Source organism: Grammomys surdaster, unplaced genomic scaffold, assembly GCF_004785775.1.
Source record: "Grammomys surdaster isolate TR1022 unplaced genomic scaffold, NIH_TR_1.0 131, whole genome shotgun sequence".
NCBI lineage: Eukaryota > Metazoa > Chordata > Mammalia > Rodentia > Muridae > Grammomys > Grammomys surdaster.
Window position 1 is genome coordinate 8,328,002 of NW_021604589.1, and position 13,824 is coordinate 8,341,825.

At 42.1% G+C, this 13,824-nt stretch overlaps 1 protein-coding gene across 1 annotated transcript in view; it reads right to left on the reverse strand.

Moving 5' to 3' along the window:
• Wwc3 (WWC family member 3) overlaps nt 1-11,153 on the reverse strand; it is a 107,318-nt gene extending 96,165 nt beyond the window's left edge. The window contains exon 1 of the mRNA XM_028761823.1: nt 11,046-11,153. The gene's annotated coding sequence lies outside the window, so the exon portion shown is untranslated. The remainder of the gene's footprint in view (nt 1-11,045) is intronic.
• Between the last annotated feature and the right edge of the window lie 2,671 nt (nt 11,154-13,824).

The window sequence follows — 13,824 nt, forward strand, 5'->3', positions numbered from 1 at the left end:
GGGAGGGAGAGGGAGAGGGAGAGGGAGAGGGAGAGGGAGAGGGAGAGGGAGAGGGAGAGGGAGAGGGAGAGGGAGAGGGAGAGGGAGAGAGATCACTGTCAAAGAAAAGGGAAATACGTAGAAACACATGAAATCTAAGTATCTAGAGTTTGCCTATCATTAATCTGGATCAAGATTGGCAATCACATCACAGTTTCATTAAAGCTACTATGATAATATCAGAAGTTAAAAATGGGAGAGCTATCCAAAATTTCTAACTCTTCTATAACTCTAAAACATTCCAAAACAGAAGTGTGTCAAAACAAATAAACAAAAAAAGTATTTTTGGCCCTACATTTAAAAACAACATTACCCTTCTAAGGCAAACATGAAACAAAAACAGAAGGAAAAGAAGAAAGAAAGAAAGAAAGAAAGAAAGAAAGAAAGAAAGAAAGAAAGAAAGAAAGGAAGGGAAGAAAATAGTTGTACATAGGAGCATTACAATTATAATATTTCATGAGATGTACCATAAGCAATCAAAATGCTTAAAAATAAGAGAAAGAAGTGTCAGTATATATACTTCATGACAGACTATGGCCCCAGTAAAAATGTCATGAATATTCGGGGCTGTGGTTATATACAGCTTTAATCCCAGCACTAGGGAGGCAGAGGCAGGCAGATCTCTGTGATTTTCAAGCCCAGCCTGGTTTATAGAAGTAGTTCCAGGAAAGCCACAGCCACATAGAGAAACTCTCTCTTTAAGCAAACAAACAAACAAAAGGTCATGAAGAAAACTACAGGAGACATTGGGTAGAAAATATAAATGAGGAGCTGGAGAGATGGCTCAGTGGTTAAGAGCACTGACTGCTCTTTCAGAGGCCCTGAGTTCAATTCCCAACAACCACATGGTGGCTCACGACAATCTGTAATGGGATCTGATGCCCTCTTCTGGTGTGTCTGAAGAAAGCGACAGTGCACTTATATAAAATTAAAAAAAAACTTTAGAAAAAAAATACATATATAAATGAATATACTTTTGTGGGCTGGTGGGCTGAAAAAAAAAACAGAATTTAACTGACTTAAGGAGACATTTCTAATTTTGCATGAGAAAAAGTACTGAGTGTAGGTAACCCAGAGGCATAATTCATCTATCCATACACCCTAGCAAGGGAATAAATAGTCTTTCGGTTTTTCCAACTTCAACTTCACAAACAGCTTTTTCCTAACACTATGGCAGTAGAACAGCTGCTTAGCTCCACAGGATATTATTTAGCTCCACATCACCTTATGGGGGTGAAGGACTTCTCTTCAACTATGCCTGCCTCATACTTCACATCCCAGCTCAACTAGAAAGATTTGGGTCATGAAATCCTATATCAGCCAACTGTAAACTTCTATGCTAAATGTTTGACACAGTTCACTCTCAGGCACTATCAATATTTAGGGCTAGGTCACTTTTGTTATGAGAACTATCATATGCATTGTAGGCTATCTAGCACTCTCCTTTGCCTCCACCTACATATGCCATCCCCGTTGTAGCAGCCAAATACTGTTAGATGTCCTGTGGAAAACAAGAGCCTCCCCAATTTGAGATCTAGTATCTAAGAGAAACTAGGATTTTATCAAGAGCTAAAGATGGATCCCATCCTGAGTCAAGATAAAAAGAGGCCAGTCTAACAAAATAGAGGCACTGACATCTTAGAAGAAGGAATTGCTTTTAAGTACTCTAGAACATATGAGAAAAACTCAATAAAATACAGAAATGTAAAATGACCATTACAAATTGGTAAACTTGTTCCCATAAGCATAATTGTTGTCCACATTTATGGAGGAATGCTACTATATGTCAGGTACTAAGTAGACAAAGAAGAAAAAGATATTAATGAGTTAAAAGAAAGGAGATTAAAAACAACAACATATTTTTGTTTAGTTCCTTCAATCCCCAATTTCCTTTTCCCAACTTTTCATTTTGAAAAAGATCCACAGGAGTATTATAAAGCAGTATCCAGGGACAACCTCATAAGACATTTATGAGATGATACACATGGAAATTTGATTAGTGGTTGACTGGCTTTGGGGAGACAGGAAATGGCTGTTAATGAACATATGGTTTCTTTGGGGAAGGGTAACAAGAATTAGTGGCTGGCAACTTCATGAATAGATAGACTAAAGCCACTAAGTTATACCTCTTTAAAATGGGTTATCTTATAGTATGTGAATTAAATCTCAAATGCTTAAAACTAAGCAATAAACAGACTAATTATTTTAAAAGAAAAATTGAGTGAACTCCATATCCTGAGACACAGAGTTTCGGAAGGTCGAAATAGCCATGAGGTTACACACACAGCCAAGTTCCAGGTAGGAGTTCTCTCACCTGGTAGGAATGAGGCTGATACTTAGGAGCTGCTCAGGATGTCCTGTCTGGCCCACCCACCAACACTGCACAGCTAGCCATCTGGGGGTGGCACAGACAGCCTGGCTGCACTCCTCGTTCTCTGCATCAACATTCCTCTCATCTTCTTCCCACTCTTTCCCTGAGCCTCTTCCATTTAAAGAAATAGAAAAATTTCCAGTTGAAAAACTGGGAATCCCACAGCCCATAGGCAGCCTTTTGAGATATGTGTGCTTGTTTTGCATTTTTTTCAAGACCTGAGCAACAGCATAAGCAACCCTCTCACTGCTTTTCTGTGCATTTAAGTGGGGACTCAATGTCTCGAAGCACTGTAGGCAGCCGATACTATACATAGTGTACATACATATGCAATCACACATTTAACATAGGGAACCATCTCAGTTCCAGATTGCTACACAATGAAGTGTAAAAATATTCATTTTCCTTTGTGTCACTGTATATACAGATATACCATAAATACCTATCAGTTGAGATTACCCTCATAATAGAGCAATATGCATCTAATATATATTCCCAACGTTTGAAGTGCTGGTTCAAGGATTTTCAGACGCTGAAGTATAACTTCTGTTCTTAATGCAAATACGGAAGCAAGTAAGTCCTCAATGGTCTTACCTGCTTACATGTAGTATCACAGGAGCTATCAATCTGCTGGAATCAAAATGCAGTCAGCCATCAAAACATGGTAAAAAAAAGAAATATTGCCGTCCTGCCAAAGGCATGTGAAAATGTCTGAAAAAATTTCTGATCACCAAAACTCGAGTATCTAGATCTATTAAATAGAGGCCTAGGATAATGCTAACTATCCTGTGCTACAAACAAACAAATCTCTGTCTGGCTTTTCTACCTAGAATCCAGATCTCTCTAGTGCAAGCCCACCATCACATGAGAAAAGCTTCTAATTGTCTCTAATCTTCCAATACTGTCAGATAGTCAACCTGATCACCACCCCTATTTGAACAGTCCATCACAAAGGACAGGGTGTAGTATATATAAGTCTCAACATAAGACTCCACCATCAAGCCACAAGGAGGGTGGGTCGTAGAGCAGAACTGGTGGAAAATGCATAGCACCTGCTTCTTCACTGGTATGTGAAAAATGAGAAGCTGTTTTAAAAAACAGCAAGCTGACCAGGTACTTCCATTCTTCCCAAGACACAAAACATGGGAGTATGGTAGTTATGTATGTCTACTGATGCTGTAACAAATGACCAAAAACCAAAGGGCTTCAACTAAAACAAGTGAATTATATCTCACAGGTTTAGTAGCATCAGTTTTGTTGTCCTAGAAAGTCAAGGTATCTATGGGGCTGAAGTACTTTCTGCAGGTTCCAGGAAAGCATCCTCCATTTATCTTTTCCAGTTTCTAAAGGCTATCTGCATTTCTTGGTTCATGGCCATATGCTTTCACTGTCATATCTTCACTTCTCTCTTATCCTCATCTTCCTACTCCCTCCAGTAAGCTCCATAGTGATACTGGGCCCACCCAGATAAGGCAGGATCATCTCCCTATCACAGGACCCTTAACATAATTGTATCTGCAAAGTTTATCTTGCCATGGAAGGTAACTTATTAACAGAGAATAAGACATTAATATATCTGTCTTTAAGGGGTCATGATACCTCAGAGGGGAATCAACATCAAACAACAATGAATGCAAGATAAAATAACCAGTGGGCCCAGCACAGTACAAAGGGCATAAAATGTAGCCAACTCAGGGGAGAGTCAAGTATCCTGTTCTTCACTGGGTGTGGGAAAGAGGTCTCTGAGTCAGCCTCCCGTTGGCCTCAGTTTAATCATGTGTTCATATACACCTCCTCCAGCTATGATGGGCTTCTGATGAAAGCATACACGCAAATGTTTGGCACATGATACATACTTAACATTTGTCTACCATTTCCACAGAGCCAGGGGGTGGGTTTTGACTCAATTATAGGTGCTTGCTTGACACTAACAGGCTCCTAAGAGCTGTCCCCAGCAGTGGGGAAAAAAGGCATGGAATCTCAGTGGAGAGAAACCTTATTGCATGATGAGGTCTTACTGAGAAAAAGAGTGTAGCAATTAGAGTCCTGAACCTTGGAGAAAACTTGCCAAAGAGAAAGAGAAGCTGTACAACATGCCCTGTGGAACAGATGAGCAACTGAATGAACAGAGGTAGGATACTTCAAATGGGTGTGGACTGGGTGGTTAAGTTGCATGCTAGAAAAAGCAATGGGTCAAGGGTCAGGAGAGCCCATGCCCTTCTAACTACGGATAAAACACACCACTTGGCTGGGCTCTCAAGTGTGAAGAGAGGAGTTTGAACAAGATGTTCTTCGCTTTTCTGGCCCCAAGACTGTGGCAATCTCAGCTAGGAATGGTCTGGCCCAAGTCCTCAGGCCTTTAGATACAACCTTGGAGCCAATCATATCAATTCATTCTCTCACTTGTTTGGAACACACTCAGCATCGCTTCATCTCTAGCATTTTTTTCATGTACCTCTTTATCTTACTCAGTTCTATAAGCACTTGAATATCTTACCCCAAGACACTGATGGAAAAGGATAAAAACCACTCTATATTCAAGAGAGCTCTCCTAGCAGACTGAAACTGATGAATACTTTTCTCCCTCCAGTAGGGGAAATAGAGGTCAGTACCAGTTTGATTTCTCCATATCCTGTGACCCAAATACATCAGTAATAAGGTCTTATCATGAAGTTCTTAAGGATAACCAAGAGCAGTGGCATCAGTCTGAGACTTTTGGGTGGGGCATGGTTGAAAACACACTGGCCAACAACTCAAAAAAAAAAAAAGGTGGCCCATACCTAGCACTAGATTTTTTGTTTACTAGTTTAAGGTGTCCAAAGAGGCTTTCCCCGCCCCAACTCCAATATAAGGTAACTCCATTTAAACTCTTTTTATATGTGTATATGTAAATGTTTCAAGAAGTTTCTACAATAATAGGTTTTCAAAGGTCTTCAGTGTTAAGTTATCCCACCCCATACTCCCTCCTTTAACGTGCCTTACCATCTCCCACACCATTTAATCATTCTTGTTCCATATTTTCCTTCCTCCCTTCATACCATCTGTGTTCAATCCCCTTACCTTGAAATCCCTCCTATAACTCCTTACTAGTTTCCTGGCTTCAACGGTAAACCCTGAAAGCTATGCTCACTGGTATGCTATGGGAGTAGCCAACTACCTTCTGATTGGATTTAAAGCCCATTCTATAAAATAGAATTAATTTCTAGTAGTGTTAACTGAACCAAAAATACTGTGACTTACTAGATCATAGCCCCTAGGGGAGAACCTAATACTAAACTGACATAGCATTAAACTGTACCTTAAGCTCTTATCTATATGCACCTATAAATCAAGAAATCTCTCATCCCTCATCAGAGACAGTGGCTTTTGTAGAAGATAGCGATTAATACAGAAACTTATAACTGGTTAAGGTACAGAGAATAAGAGACTTCTAGACATGACAGGACCAAAGGGACATTGTACACCTGAACTCACAGCAGCTGTGACTGTCTGCTTAAGCCATGAACATAAACAAGTAGGCCAAAAATTGTGGCAAGGATAAAGTAGGACCGCATGAAGTTTCACCTCATCCCTGTTGGCAATTGAGCGATTTTCTTCAGGGATAAATATTCCTGAAAGACTACCCATGCCTCAGTAGATGGTGATCCTATACCCATGCACATAGAGGCAGCACTAAGTGGACTCAGTAAGTTTTTAAAAAGAGAATAGATGAAGTTGGAAGGGAAAGTGGTGAGGATAAATAAAGGAGGAATTAGAAGGGAAGGAACAGGGACAGAGCAGATCAAAACACATTATATACATGTATGAAATTCTTAAGAAAATATATACAAAAAGAACTTTTCTTCCATTCCTTGGAAGTAATTTTCACCTATGGAACTGAATTAATCAGGTTATACCGCACGATTTTATCACCTTTTTAAAAAAACAATATGTTTACTATACTATTTTCTATTAAAAAAAAAACATCGACAACAAAAACTGATTTCCATGTACAGTCCCAGCATAAGGTCAAGACTCTTCATAAATATTTCTTTGTTTTATTATATTTAATGGATACAACTGAGCTTTATAGTATTTAACTTTACTTTTATTCTATCAGATTAATTTTATTGAATTTATTGGAAAGGCAGATCATCAGCAGAAGGCCCCAGGCAAGAAGCCAAAAGGCCTACCTCAGGCTTACCAGGTGACCCTGTCATGTCACTTGACCCACAATTTCCTGAAGTGAACCTGCCAGAAATTGTGATACATATTATTTCCACTTCCCAAATCAGAGTGAAAGGAAAGAGAAGGAAACTTGGAGATTTCTAAACATCCGAGAGCTATTTTTGGAAATCAATGACTTTTCCATTTACTTTTCTTGGAGGAAAAAAAAAGAGAAGGGAAGAAAAGAAAAAAACTGAAAAGTGGTAGTTGACATCAAAATGGATACAAAAGGAAGATTCTTTCCAGGGCCTGACCCCTGATGGCTTTTAAAGCCAAAAACTCCTCCCATGTTCATACAAACACTATCTATAATCTTAAAGAATGAAAAACGGAAAAATCATTAAGTTGTTTATCAGAAAGCTCAACTTAGACAGTTCACATAACCCAGAAATAGACTCTGTGAGGTAAATATAGTCAAGCTCCTATTAATTAATACTGAATAGTGGTTCCAAGAAGGTAGCAGTGTTATCTGGCTCTGTTATAGAAGGCTCCAACTTTGCAAATACCAGAGCCAAGGAATGTTTTCTCCTTAAGGCAAAAGCTTGGAGTCAAATACTTCCATGTCTTGGGCATATAATATTTTGTGTGCTTTTTTCCTGTACAAAGAAGAAGGAAGAGAAGGAGGAGAAGAAAAAGCCTGCTCAGAGAACTTTTAATATACCATAGAATTCTTACATGTAGTACCAGGTCAAATCCCATGTAGTGAACAAATGGCCTTCAACTCTGATGCCATGACATAATCATAGCAGTCCACAATTATTTACACTCAGCTCTGATCTCAAATATGATTTCACAGCAATTTATTTTTAATTTGGAGAAGGAAATGTGCCAGAGTATGCATGTAGAGGTCAGAGGACAACTTTTAGGAGTCAGTTCTCTCCTACCACATGAGTCCTGGGCAGGGAGCTAAGGTCATCAGGCTTGGCATCAGGCACCTTTAGCCACTATCTTGTGGCTCTTAAATGTGATTTTGCCCACTACTTGTTCTTCATTCCCAGTACTGTATAACACCACTAGGCTACAAGAAACAAAATGTCCAGTTTCAACAAGTGGATCCTTGAACTAGGTAATTCAAGAGAATGATACAGGAAGCACATATACACACAGCTGTTAAAGGTACTAAATTACTTTTTAAAAACAAGCAAAAAAAATTGTCCTATATTTTCCAAGTATAAGATTTGTAATCAGGGCAGCTGCAATCGGGATATAAACCCAATAAATAGATAGATAGATAGATAGATAGATAGATAGATAGATAGATAGATAAAAATGAATTTTAAAAGATTTGTATTATAAGAAATATAATACAAATAACTTTCTATCAGGTGGTTATTGTACACTAAGATAATACATGTAGAATATAAATCCCACATGACTTATTCAAATTAACATCATCCCAAAAAATGGGAAAATTCTTTCCCAACAATGTTTATGGATACATTGAGCTAACTATAGAAATCATATGAACAGTTATCTATGCATAAAAATAATAAATTTAAACTGAAGGGTGGTTTACAGTCAAGCTAAAAAGTTCTGTCAATAAAATACAGACTTTTTTTTAAGGACATGTATAGCCATATCTGTAAAGATGGTTCCTTACAACCACATGCTCTTCATTACTACTTTAAAATTTAGAGGTCAAATAATTCACCGATATGCTGAACTGGAAATATCTAATGTTATTAAAATAACACTGAAGAGAATTATTTTACATTCTAGAAGAGATTTTGTTTATATCTTCTGGAACTCAAGTTAATTTTTTACAGCAGTATACTTCATGCTAATAACGATTTTAATAATTACATATGAAATAATGTCAAAAGTCAACAATTTTCACCTAAAGTAGCACATTCATTTACTCTTCTATACTTTTATTTTATTTTATTTGCCTCTCCTATCATTTCTCTGTTTGGAAGCTATATGATAAACATTTCTTGACCACCATTTTCCAGTCCTCTGAATGAAACCAGCTTCAAAACCTGTCAGATATACATGGAGAAAGCATAGTGCTCTGATATGCAGTTTTGTTCATATAATAAAAGTTAATTACAACTTAGAGAATTCCTAGTCACCTATAAAAATTGGCAACCTTGTGTTTTCAAAGAGGAAGAATGACTAGCACACCCTTCAGCAGGCTCCACTGAAATGTTTGTGGCTTGCTGAACATTCCATACATATTTCGTGCAAGGTATTATGGGAGCTGAAGTTCAAGCTGTCCCCAGCTGAATTTTCACTCACTATAAAAACAATGTCTCAAGAAAGTACACACGTGTTTTTACTTTACAAAAAAATGTAAAATATCCACTTTTGTTCATTCAATCAACACTTACCATTTAAAAACCTGCAACCTAAGCTATATCTGAAATAAATAAAAAAATGTTATTCACGAGCAAAGCAGATTTGTGGAAAGCAAAATCTACAGAAGTGAATGAAGATTCTAGAAGACAATTCCTGTTGGACCTATGCACCTATGTTGCTGGCTATACCATTAAAATGAAATATTTACATTTACACATTTTATTATAAATCTCTTTTGCAGGATAACTACAACTGTTACATTAGCTGTATAAAGTAGGTCTTTGCCTTTCCTAAGCAAAACACCTTTTTCCCCCTAGGCAAAGTCTTACAATGCAGCACAGACTTGCCCCCTTACCTCGAACTCTTGATCTTCCTGTCTCAGCCTCCCAAGGGATTACTGACATGTGCTGCCATGACCTGCTTTAAACACTGTTTTAATTTGTTCAGGATTTTAATAGACATACAACAGCATAAAAGCATCACATTTCGAGCTGTTCCACCAATTTCAGCATCATCCAAGGTTTCATCAAACAGATGGCGCTCTCACGCTTGGTTACAATTATATGTCACCTGATTTTCAAAGTAAGAATTTTTGAACCCATAAAGCTGAGATTGGATTTACGTAGGTTTCTGTCTGTATCCAGAGGTCTGCAAAGGTTAGAGAGAATGTTCAGGAACCATGATTGTTTAGATTTGTGTTACCCTATCTAAACCCATAGAAATCTTCAAAAAAGTTAGCAGTTTCCCTCCTCAAAAGTTTATTTTCAAACAACAGTGCCATACAAGCTGCCTTTCCTGTGTAGGTGGGAGGAAGCAGGCACAATGTCACCACACGGGCCTTTTCAAGTCTTGAAATCACTAGGAAGCCTACAGTATTTCCTTTTTGGCATTCAGGACAGGGTGGAGAGAACTTGCTCTAGAGAGGACAAGATATCAGATAACCAGTGGAAATGCTGGGTTTCAACAGAATTCCCATTTACACACACACACACACACACACACACACACACACACACACACACACACACACCATCTCTCCAAAAGCAGTTGACTCAATGGAAGCAGGAGAAACTTTATTATATGACATTAATTAAATGAAATCTGGTAGTGCTTTTAGAAGAATCTGTTTTTACTTGATCAGATTTATTTACATGAACTGGACAACTTCGTGCCCTGTGCATATCATGCACGAAAAGGAAACTTAAATTCAACTCTTGTTTTTCACTTATTCCAAAAGCATATGGGACTAATCATATCCCATTCTGGACACAATACGCAAGGCTATTTCAAACAGAATTTTAACTCACTTGATTTTAAAGGCACTAGAGCACCAAAAAAGTTTAGGAACAGCCTCTCCTAACTCCAGAAGGGTTGGGAATACTTTTAATGCCCATCTGGCACCAGGTTTTGGACCAAAACCAGGCTGAACCCTCCAGGAAGGGAACTCATTCTCTCATTCTCAAAACTGGTGCACACATTTGTGATCCAAGGTGACAGCGCATCTCACATCTGCCAGGGGCTGGGAATCCCTGTCCCGCCAAAGCCGGGGTGGTGGGCCACTAAAGGCCCGGGGTATAGATGGGCGAGGCCACCACAGAAAAAGGAAAAGAGGGCCATCCGTCAGACTCCAGAAAGGAAATTCCAGGGGCCCAGCTCCCAGGCCCTGGACAGAGGGTGACGTGAGGGAATCAATTCAGTGTCCGCCCCGCGACAAGGGGCCAGGAGAAGATAGGAGTTTATCCTTCTAAAGACTCTAAAGCGGTCGCTTCCCGTCCTCACTCAAAGTACTGGGAGTAGGGGATGTGCGGTGGAGAAGCACAAATCCTCATCTCAAGACCAGGGATACAGATACTTCTAGACCTAGGGGCCTCCTGTACTCCATCCTCTCCCTGGGCCCAAAGGTTGGAATCGCTACAACAACAACCAGGACTGAGGGACTACAGAAAAGCTCCAATCCTGAGAATAGAAGCGCCCGGATCCCCATCTCAACACCTATCCTGATCCGGGGGACCCAGGGACAGGGACACCTAGAGCACTCCTCGCTGTTCCACGCTGAGGCAGGACTTATCACCAGCACATCCTCCGTGGTGGCACTTTCGCTCAGTTACTCTGTCCCCGATGACCCACTTACCGGTCACGGGGATCAATCCACGACGTCTGGCGAGTGTTGTGGTCGATGTAGAAGACGCGGCCGTCGTAGTCGCGCGCCTCCTCCCAGCCTGCGGGCAGCGGCAGCTCGGAGCTCTCACGGGCCCGCGGCTGAGGAAGCACCGAGGGCACCGAGGGTGCCGGGACGGCGACGGGGGGCGCTGGCGGCTCCCGCTGGGACTGAGCAGGAGGCGGTGGCTCCAGCTGGGCCTCCCGCGACTGACCCCGCCGTCGCCGCCGGCCGCCACTCAACCACGGCATGACGGCTCGGGCCCCGCCGCCGCCCGGCCGCCCCGCGCGCGCCGCCTCCTCCGCCAGCACTAAGGCCGGGCGCCCGGGGCGCGGGGGCGGCTGCGGGGAGCCGCCCGCCGCACCCGGCGCATCCTCTGCTGGGCGCCCGCGCACCGGCGCCCGACAGGCTTCGTGAGCCGCTAGCTGCACTGTCCGCTGCGCTGGGATGGCCCAGGAAGCTGCCACGCGCGAAGTCACCGTCTCCAAGCCGGAGCTACAGCCACCTCTGTCGGCGGCTCCTCCGCTCCAGAGGCCGGTCCGGCCATCTTCGCTCCACACAGCCCGGTCGGGAGGGCGGGGTGTCCCAAGGCCCCGCCCCCTCCAGGCTCGCCACGCCCCTTCTTGCTGCTCCTCATTCCATCTTCCTCCGAGGCTCCACCTCTGCTCTTGGCCTAGGCTTCCTCCTCCTCCTCCGCCCCTTACTCCACCTCTCCCTTCTCTCCGTTGCCCTCGCAGCTCCTCCTCCATTTCCCTCTAGAGCTCCACCCCTGTTCAGCAACTCTGCCCGCCCTCCGTTCTCTCTGGCAGCTCCTCCTCTGCCTGCCTTCTTCGGCTCCTCTGCTCCTCCTTCTTACCCTCCCTCTTCACGCCACCTCCCCCAGCTTCGGGAATCTGCACCGCGGCCTGGACGGGCGCCGCCACGTCAGTCCGCCCCCGGGCCACCTCTGAGAGAAAGGAGAGCCTGGAGGACGGTGCTGCACCCAGACGCAGCCTGCTCAGGACTGACTCCTGGAGAGGGCAGTCACCGCTCTTCACCCGCCCTCAGACCCTAGACGCCTGGGGTCCTCCCCTCTGCGCACCTGGGGGTGGAGGCTGAGCCTTTGGTCTGTTGACTACTCAAAGCTCTAGCCACTGCAAAGTAGGCGAAGCCACAGGAGGCGGCAGAGGAACGCCCACCGTCTCCTGGATCGAAACAGGGGACACAACTATGAGAGGACATCTAGGCTGGTGGCAAACTCACAACTCTAGCTAGGAGATCTTCAGGTGATCTACATAGAACCCTTACATTGAACTCCAGAACCCTCTCTGTGCTCTTTACTCAGTGTCTATGACCCCACAGTTTGAGCGGAGACCCTAGAAAGGTAGTGCTGGCCAGGAAGCCAGGTCACATTAAAATCTAACTGGTAATTTTTGTTCTACTCACTTCTCACAACGGAGAAACAAAGACCCCCAGAGTGAAATCTAGGTCTTGCTCTAAATTTCCCAGCTATAGACCCAAGACCAGAATCCACTAGTCCACTACAGCATAAAACGCAAGAACATGCCATGTTTTTAAAGCACAATAACGTAAAAGCATTTATGACAAAGTCTTAACCAGCTGTTGAAATTCACTGTGTAGGGGAAATCGCTTGGGGAAAACGTGCTTCCCGCGCCCTGTAACTCAAAAATGTTCACAGTAGTTTTCATTCCTTGAGTGTTTTTTTTTTTCTTTTTTAATAACCTTCCAATTTTCTCATAAAATCGGACTATTGTACAACGGAGAGAATTGTATCTAAAAAGAATGTGAAGACTCAGAGACTGCCAACAAAGGTGTACAAGAAAGGTCTTTCTTTCCCATGTGGCCCTAAAACACAGAAATTTCTTTGCTCCTCAAGTATTTATTAGTTTTTACCAGACAATTCTGTTGGAGCTTTCACTAGCTCTATCATTTTAGTGGTTCGTGAATGATTATTAGGTGTCCAAGGAAAGGAGTGGAGGACTGTAAAAACAAATTCAGGCTTCCCTCCATACCCGAGAGCCCCAAATTGTGGATTGGACTAACCGAGGATAGTTAAAAAATGTCGTTTTGTTGCTGGTGGGCAGTGTGTGTGTGTAGTCAGGCCTACTGTGGTTACATTTGTATTTGTATTGAGCATATACAGAATTCTTTTTTTATTTTTGCCATTATTCCCTAAACAGTTAAAAAAAAACCCAACTATTTACACAGTATTTAACATTGTAAGTATCCTAGAAGTGAGGGGCATGTAGGTTCTAAGCAAATATTACTAAACTTTATGTAAAATACCTGAAAGCCAAGGATTTAAGTTTTGGGGAGGAATCATTTGCAGATATGGAGGCATCTAGTTTGTGATGACTCATGTGTTACAGAGTGCCCTATATGTTGTGTGTCCCCACTCTGACATTTTTGCTTCAGGTTATTACCATTCGTGACCACTAGACTGCCATTACCTTCTTTTCCTCTACCTTTCTGCAGATCCCAAATGTATCACCATGTCTAGCTGTTCTGGGAAGCTTCATTCCCACCTTCCCAGGCACATTGTCATTTCAGAGCCATACAAATCTGATTACAAATGTGTGTGTGTGTGTGTGTGTGTGTGTGTGTGTGTATGAATGAAATCAGCTCGTAAAAAAAAGGAGAAAAGGCAGAGAAGGCCGGGCGAAGCAAGAAAGAACCAGATGAAGAGTAAGGTGAGAGATCCAATTAGGAAATCAATGAAGCCAGTACTGATTGGCATTTACTGTGGTGAGAG